Below are 8,914 nucleotides of genomic sequence, written 5' to 3'. Positions count from 1 at the left end.
CTGCTGCAGTGCCTCACCACCCTCACAGAAAAAAATTTCTTCCTATTACCTAGTCTAAATCCATTCTCTTTATGTTTAAAGCCATTACCCCTTGTCCTATCACTATGGTCCATGGTAAAGAGTCCCTCCCCATTTTTTGCAGGATCTCTTTAAGTACTAGACGGTTGATGGAAGTTCTCTCTGGAGCCTTTTGTGGTAAGCTGAACAACTCCCACTCTCTCAGCCTTTTCTCACAGAGGGATTGCTTCAGCCCTGGATTATCTTTGTGGCTCTCCTCTGGACCTGCTGGAGTGGGTCTGTGTTTTTCTTATGCTGGGAGCCTCAGACCCCAACACAGTATTCCAGTACTTATGGCTGTAGGCTCTGCCTACCTGCCATGGCTGTAGTCTTCTCCTCAGCCTTGGTCTCATCTCCCTGATGTGGCAGTTCCCAGCTTTGAAAATTATTTCCTCCCTGCTTGCTTTTCCTTACGCTGCTTTCTTCCTTGGGATGGCTGTGGCTGTGAGAGCCCTAGCTGGCACTCCCAGATACAGCTCCCAGCTGTATCTGGGAGCCACCCGCCTGCCCCTCTTCACCACTTCTGCTCCTGCTGCATGCAGCTGAAATGTCACCTGTCCTCTGTCCCCTGTCCCTGCCTGTGTCCCTGGCTGCTGAAGGTTCAGCTCTCAGCAGTGACACATGCAGAACAGTGAGCCTGTGCTCAGGACACACAATAACCCTACAGGCTGCCTTTCAGCCTGGGCTCCAGCACACTTCAGCAAAAGGATTGAGATATTGCCTTCTGCTCAGAGGGGGAAGGTGACTCACACAGAGGTGCCCAGCCTGTCTGTGCCTGAGCTGGGAGGGAAATGCAGGCAGCCTGAGCCCTGCCTGATGCTTCCTGTGGGCAGGCAGCCCTGCCTGTCGCTGGCTGTGCTTGCCCGAGACACCCTGCCACCGGTGATGTCTGTGCATGTGAAGATGTCCCTGTGTGGGCACAGGCTGACCTTGTTCTGGCTGTGAGTGCTTGTGAACAAGTGTAGGCAGGTATGTGAGTGCTGGAGGGCATGTCTAGGCACAGACAGGCTCCTGACCCCCGTGGCTTTCACAGTGTCTGAACTCTCTGCCTGGCCACTTTTCAGACCCGTGGTGGCCAGGGGAGGGAAATGAGGAGAGTCACTAGGAACAGATGACAGCAGGGAGTCTGGAAGGGAGTGGAAGGCAGAGTCTGAGCCTGCTATGGCACAGCAGTTTGCTGGCTAACAATGGCTCTATCCCACCTCAGGGCTGGCTCCTGAGAGCTCTGTATTTTGCTTGAAGAGCCCCAGTTAGATAGACAGGCAATCAGTAGCCATGGGATGAGCAACCTTCTCCCTGGAGCTGTGTGGCAGCCTTTTATCTAGGGAGGATGGTGTTGGGCTCTCTTGATTTGCAGATGAGATTAAGCATTTCTGAAATGCTCATGGCCAGTCTGGGGCTCTCGCCTTGCTGCTGCCCAGTTGACATCAAGGCATCTCCTCTCTGAAATGGTGGCTTTGGAGTACTGATGGAGACAAGAAGCCACTTATTTTTTCTGTCTACACACAGGCAAAGTATTTTTGGGGTGTCTTCTTGGTGTATTGTGGGGAGTTGTTCCACATAGAACTCTTCTTACTCTTCATCTCACAGTTTAAAATCTGGAGTCCCTTCCTCCCTGTCCAACCCAGCCTGCTCTGCACATTGCTGGGTCTGACCTCGTGTCCCAGTGGGATTCAGAGTGGAAGAGAAAGCTTTTCTGCTCAAAGTCTGCACATCAGAGAGGGCAGGATAGGGTGACCAGAGACATGCTTGTGCTGCAAGCTGGAAATAAACCCTGCTGACCTTCCCCAGGCCTCCTGAGCAACCCTTGGGTGCATACAAGGCCCGCTGCAGTGCCATGCAGACACTGCCTGGGTACAGCACTGGGGCAGCTCTGTCAGCAGGACAAACTGCTGTGCCTGACCCTGGCGGCTCTGTGTGCGTCCTGCAGCCCTGGCTGCTCACACAGCCCCTTATCCTCGCTCCATCCTCAGCCAGTGCACAACTCTCCCTTCCACCTGTGGTGCGCTCCCAGCACCCCTTCCCAGCCCGTGCGGAGGGCCGGCAGGCAACGGGCGTGGCCCTGGGGGGATGGGTGGGGTGTGGCCCCGGGGGGATGGGTGTGGTGTGTCTGAGGGATGGGCGTGGCCCTGGGGATGGGTGTGGCCCGGGATGGGTGTGCCCCGCTGCCGGGGGTCAGCGCTGTGCAGCCGCGGGGAGAGGCAGGAGCGTCGCATCAAGTCCCCGGCCTGACAGGAGGTGATGGAGCAGAAAGAGAGCGACAGGGGAGGGTGGGAGCGATGGGGGAGCTGGGAGAGGGGAGTGAGAGACTGGGCTCTAGCCTGGGAGCAGAACAGCAAACTGGCTTATTATTAACCATAACCCCTGTCCCTTCCTAACCTTGCATCTGATAAACTGTTCTCTGATTATTTTTTGTTTGTTTGTTTGTTTTTTCTTTTCTTCTCCCTCAGGCACTGCTGTAGCTCAAATTTAGCCTTCAATATTTATATATTTCTGTCTCTTCTATTTCTTCTCTTGTTTAGAAAATATGCTCAAGAGGACTGTGGGACTTGGGAAGAGTTAGAAACACGGGGTATGCCATATTGGTTTAGCTGATCTACTCCAAGATCTGAATTTCTGCCCATGCCCTCCCTTCACAGAAAAATTAAACCACCCATCCCAGTGAAAAACACAGCTGTGTGATGGAAAGTTTGGCAGGAAACACCTTCCTCACCCTCCCCATGGCAGTACACACCTTGAAGTGTCAGATTTGGTTTCCATTTGGTGATATTTGGTGATCAGGGGCTCTCCCAGCTGGCTGCTGGTAGAGGATGGCCCACTCTGTGGGTGCTGAGCTGGGGCTGGATTCACATCTGCTCTGCAGGGTGACCTTGAATGGATCACCTTCTTTCTCTGGACCTCAGTTTCCTTGTCCCTAGGATGAGAACTAAGTGCTTATGTAACATTTCTCCAGCTGAAAAATGCTGGAGGAGATGCCTTGTTTTGTACTTCAACAATAGAAGAGAAAGTATATCAGCAATCTCTAGAGCTGGAAAATTCCTTGCTGGTAGCATCAAGTACCTGGAAGGGCATGTTCCCTCTGATAAAGGAGAAATCAGCATGCACTGTGCTTCAGATAGAGCTGGAAAGAGAGAAGGTTGGGGAGATAATCACCCCAATGGGAAAGGTTCCTCCAAGCTTATGTCCTGGGGATTTGATCTTGTTTCTTCCTGCTCCAGAGCCCAGAATAAGGATCATTGGATGAAATAAATTTTCACTTATGTTGGAGAGCAGGTGAGTCTCAAGCCTTTCTTGTTGTGCCAGTTTATGCTTTTGATTCAGCAAAAGGCATCTTTGCAGCTACCCCTTCACTGCAGTGGTGAGTCCTACAATAAAAAGTACATTTTCCTTTTCATTCCTATATTGTTTTGTTCCTTTAGTCCATAGCTTCTCTGCCAGAGGGTACAGTATGATGGAAAAAGGTTGAATCCATCAGTGGTTTAGGTGTCCTCTGTCATTTGTGCTGGAGTTATCTACTGCCTTCCCTGGGCTTTTGTTGCTCTCAGGAAAAGCAATGTCTCAGTCAAGGTCATGCCTTTCCTGAGCTGTAGCAAACGTGAATGGCTCTCACTTTCTGTTGATCTTAAACCATATAGACTTCCACCTCAGTACTTTTCCACTTCTGCCCTTGGTCCCAGGATTCCTTGGCCCAGGCTACGTTGTGCAAACCCATCATGAGGTGGCACCACAAGATTGCCTTTCTTTTTATTTTGCCTTTCTAAATCTTCCTCCTTTACTCTTACTGGCCCCAGCAGTCCTCTTGGTTTCTGACCCATTGCTGCTCCCTGCCACTCAGCAGAGTGCAGGTGTTTGCCCTGGCTCCAAAGCCAGGTGAGACAAAGCAGCTGTGCAGAACATGGCACTCAGAGAGTTAAGCCAAAGGGATGGATGGGTGATGAGAAGGACTTTCTGTTAGTTGAGCTATGGATTTTCTCTCTTCTTTTTTTTTTAAAGAAAAGTGCCCATGCCTGAGAGGAGACTGCAGCCTGCCCTGGGTGCTCCCTGCTGCCTTTTTCTCTGCTTCCTGGCATAGCTGCTGATCAGAGGCCACCTCCTGCCTGTTGTGGCCTCCCTCTGGCTGTGTGAGGGCAGACAGGGGCTGCCTGACAGAGCCAAGGAGCACAACTGAGCCAAGGGAGTATTGGATCTCCTGGATGCTGTTGACCCCAGCCTAAACAGAGCCTGTCCTTCTGCCAGAGGCATTTTGCAGACACACTTGTTAGATTGCCTATGCTCTCCAAATGAAGTGCTGGTGCTTCTTGCATGGAGAATGTACAGACTCCCCGTGCTGTCCTTTGGATGGTCAGTGGGGTGAAGCAGCTAAGAATGGCTCAGCTTTGATACTTGCTGGGAAACCCACTCTAACATTTTGCATGGAGATGAGAAGGTTTGGAGCAAGATGACAAACAGGTACTGTATGAGACTGTCCCTTAGGAACTGATGTACCACAGTCTAGGTCCAAACCCAAAGGATGCCTGGGGGAACGTCAGGTCCAGGTTTCACCATTGGGTCCCACAGACTTAGATCTAGAGAAGATTCATGGAGGGCTTTTGAACACAATGCTCCTCTTCTGAGCATCTGCTTGAACTGCAAAGGTGATCTTCCTTTCCTGGATTGAGCTGTTGTGTTAAATTGAATTTCATCCCTTGGAGACCTCTGTGTCAAATACCCACTCTATCATTATGCTTTTCTTCCCTACTGTTGGTTTTCATAAAACCACCTTTTTGTAAATGGTCTTTGTTTCTTATCTAGAAACTTGTCTGCCACCATAGTTCAGAGCTGCCCTTTGGGGAGGAGATTCCATTTTCTCTTGCACGCTCTTTGTTTCTCTTCTCTGCTGGAGGGATTAATTTATAATTCCCCCCTTGCCTGTTTCTGAGCTCTCTTTTTCTTTTTTACCATCCCCTTCTTTGCTGTTTTGGATGAGGACATTCCAACTTTAGGGTGTTACAGATCCACAGTGACCTTCTATGCAGCTGATGGACAGTTTGCGGGCCGTGTCTGAAACGTGATGAGTGGCAAATGGGAGAGTGACATGGCAAATGGGAGGGTGACCGTGGCCCCATCCTGCCACAAGTGTGTGAGGACGGTGCTGGGAGTGCCAGCCATGCTCTGGCAATGAAAAGACTTGTGGAGCTCTCACAGAGCCACCCTTTGCTGATGACAAAATCTGTTTTCTGGTCTCAGAAGTGGACAATAGCTGTCAGTGGCCGTCAGCCTTTCCTCCTGGAGCACCTGATGGTGTGACAGCTGGGGCCTGAGGCATGATGGCAAAGTGACAACATGTCCCAGGACATTGGGCTGGAGAAGACAGCACCTTGCCAGCCCTGGGACACGTGGGTGGGGTCGGGAGTGGAGCTCCATGCTGGAGCAATGGGAGGGATCTGGTGCTCCTCCTGTGAGCTGTGCAGCTATCAGGAGCTGCAGATCAGGAGGCATCAGAGGCTGTGACTGCCAGCACCGTGGCTGGGAGTGCTGGGCCAGGTCTGGAAAGCATTGGCAGATCTGTGTGAGGAGCTGTGCTTAAGAGTCACAACACTGAATAATTTCCCAGAAATCCCCTGTCAGTCTAACCATAAACACCGGAGTGGAAGGTGGGGACATGTGTTTCTTCAATTTCCTACAACAAAGCGAGCATCAAGGGGATTAGGAAGGCAATGCTGGGGAAAAAGAGAGGGAGATTTAGCAGGGAAGGGAACATTAAGATTAAGATGGATAAAATGCAGATTGAAGCTGTTGGGCCAGAACAGAAGAGCTTCTCAGTCTACATATTTAGCTCAGTGAGGTATATAAACAGAAACCTACAGCCAGCTCAGCCACTTCTCCCCCAGTGGAGTGAGTCATCAGCCCTTGGATCTAAAGTTAGGTTCACGTCAGAGCTTACTCTCTCTCTCTCTCTCTCATTTTATTTTTCTCTTTCTATTTTGAAGGATATGGGAAAAGCTGGGCACTGTCTCCTGGAAGCAGCAAACACAAACCCACAACAGCAACAGATGCAGGACCTGATGATGCCCTATCTGGGAGCACTGTGGCAAATATTGCTTTCTGTCTGACTGCCTCTCTTCCTTGCTGCGTGCCCAGGGATGAGCTCGGACAACATGCAGCCATGGCTAACTTGGGCACACAGGGGACCCAGCTCCAAGGGGTTTTGTGTGCTCTGCAGATGAGCTGGAGGATGGAATGGGCTGTGCAGCCATCCCTGTGGCCACAGCAACAGGATTCCCTGTGTTTGGCTCCCATGGTCCATGCAGGGGAGCAGGATCTGCAGGAAGGGCTGGGGCTGGCTCAGCCTGGCAGGAGGTGAGGTGACGCCTGTGAGACTTGGCTGGGAGATGCCTTTAAATCCAGTGCAGGGTGCTGCCTGGTGGGCTCAGCCCACAGCCACCTGCAGACCTGCAGAGGGGAGGGCTGCACCTCACTGAGCTGTCTCTGCAGTCTCTGCTTGGATATGGCTCCCCCTTTCCTGCCTTTCCCCTCTCCCCTGGTCCACCTTCCTAAGCAGATACAGTGAATCACATACTTTCCTCACTAACTCACCAGCCAGTGCTGCTGGCTCAGGTGGTGACAGGAACAATGTGGACTTTTCTGTTCCTCTCAAAAATCACAGACAGAACAGAGGGGAACTTTTGGAAATGCTCTGGATGCAATGGTAGGAGCAGCTTGTGCCCTGCTTACGTCTGGTGTGATCTACCCCCAGGTCACTTCCAAGAAAGCCCATCTGTGTCACTCAGGGCAGATGACAAAACTCTCTGTAAGTGCACTGGGGATGGCAGATGGAACCCTGTGAGCTGCAGGACAAGGAGACCATCTTCAGTCCCTTCCCTTGTGGACGGTGGAGAGGAGGGCCTTGCTCAGGGAGGACAACAGCTCTGGAGGGATGCCTGAGCTGTGTGTACCAGGAAGCCCATGGAAATCCCCCCAGAATGCATGGATGGGGAAAGCTGTGGGGATGAGGGGGCTCTGCTCTGGAGCATGAGCTGCCCCGGGCTTGCTCTTTTTACCAGCTCCAAATCTGTGATGTGTTGAATGGCACAACTCCATTTCCCCACCCAGCCCCTTGCCCTCTCCCTTCCTTCCAGGTTTGTAGCATGTTTTTGTCCATTTGGAGGGTTTGTCTGAGTGAGAGTTCCAATGTCTCCTTATGCGTGTGCCATGGATGTGCTGGAAGGCAAACAGATATGATCCTAGGGTGAAGGCATGGGAGATGACCCACGGGTTGTCCTGAGTGTGTGTTTATGTGCCTCTGTCCTGCTGTGCCCCTCTGCATGCACTCTTCACCTCCCTGGAACATTTTGTTTCTTTTGCCTCTCCTTACTGCCCTGTTTCTCCACCCTGCCTCACCTTCTCCCTCTCTCTCCTGCCCTCCTCATTCTCTTTTTCTCATTTGATATTCATGCATGAATAAATTCAATTGCATTTTTCCCTGTTCCCCCTGAAGGGGCTTGTTGGTGAATTACAGGCATCTGAAATCATATAATGCTCAGATTCATCATTTCTGGGACAGAATTGAAGCCCTTCTGTTTCTTGGGAAGGAATAATAGATGATTTTTATGAGGAGAGGGAGTGGTGAGTGGCTGGTGAGGAAGAAGCCAGGGAATTAACCTTGGCAGCACAGAGTGGCCCTGCTAGCAGAGGGGTAAAAGGCCAGCCAGCCCCTCCTCTGCAGGCGTGGGGAAGGCACGTGTGGGTAGGTGTGTGTTTGTGAGTGCCTGTGATCGCTGCATGCTCACTGTGGTGTGAGTGGGGCCCTTAGGGAGGAGCAAACCTCTGAGAGGACTGCCCAGAATTGGCTGAGGAAGGAGTAGCCTGACACCTGAGTAGTTAGAGAGGTTCTCTAGAGATCTGTTAGGGCATCTGCCTTGGCCAGCTACTGGGACACTTACAGAGTTCTGGTATCACCCCAAACTCTTCTGTGGGTCTGTGGTTGTGCCCAGCACCACATCCCCATCACACTGAGAAGCTGAGGTTGGTATCTCCCAAAATCCTTCACTTTCAAGGGCTTCCTGTTGTGGATGGCTCCCTGCTCCTGGTGGGAGCCTTCCAGCTCATGCAGGACAATGAACTCAGGGTGAGCACAACCATCTTTGGGGCCAAAGGTGACCACAGATTGTGTCTTGCACAGCTCCTGTGCAAACAGGCTCTGACCCTGGGCAGGGAGAGGTCTGACCACCTCAGAAAATTATTATCCTGGAATAAAATCTCTTTCCAGCTTGTGGAAGATGTGTGGGTACACCATGGAACTGCAGCCCTGGTCAGAAGCTATGAAAAAAGACAGGCTGGATTTGTCTGGGGAAGGGCTGCTTTTCATGGAAGCTGTTCGTTGGGTAACATTTGATGCTACCAACGTTCCTGATGTTTATTAGACTGCTCTCTTTTCTTTTTTAGCACTTCTGGAGCAGCCTGAGGATCCTCTAAGGGATGAGTTTACCTCTCAGGAGAGGTAACAAGATTAAACACTTTAAAAAACACAAAAGTGTTGCATTAAAAGCGGACAGCCATTGTCTTTGTTCCAAAGTCTTTTAAGGGCCTCCTGAGAGACAGTGATGGTGCCAACCATGTTGCTCAAGCTCCAAGGAGCATGGCTTATGTGATACAAATGACTAGAAGCTCCTTGACTTCTGCCTCAAGTCCCTGGCACAGCAAACCGAAGCCACGTGGAGATAAATTGCAGAGGAGAGGAGATTTACAGGATGTGTTTCACCCTAGGTGGTGAACATGTATGAGTTACCTCAAGGTAAAGCCAGAGGGGTCCTGGCTTTACCAGAAGGTGGGCTTGCTCCACTGCCTTCCTGTGGTGAGTTAACATCCAAGGGTTTTG

This window comes from Melozone crissalis, unplaced genomic scaffold (assembly GCF_028551555.1).
Source record: "Melozone crissalis strain CALT ecotype California unplaced genomic scaffold, PUWL_Pcris_2 ptg000004l_1, whole genome shotgun sequence".
NCBI classification, from domain to species: Eukaryota; Metazoa; Chordata; class Aves; order Passeriformes; family Passerellidae; genus Melozone; species Melozone crissalis.
This window is presented reverse-complemented; position numbering follows the sequence as displayed.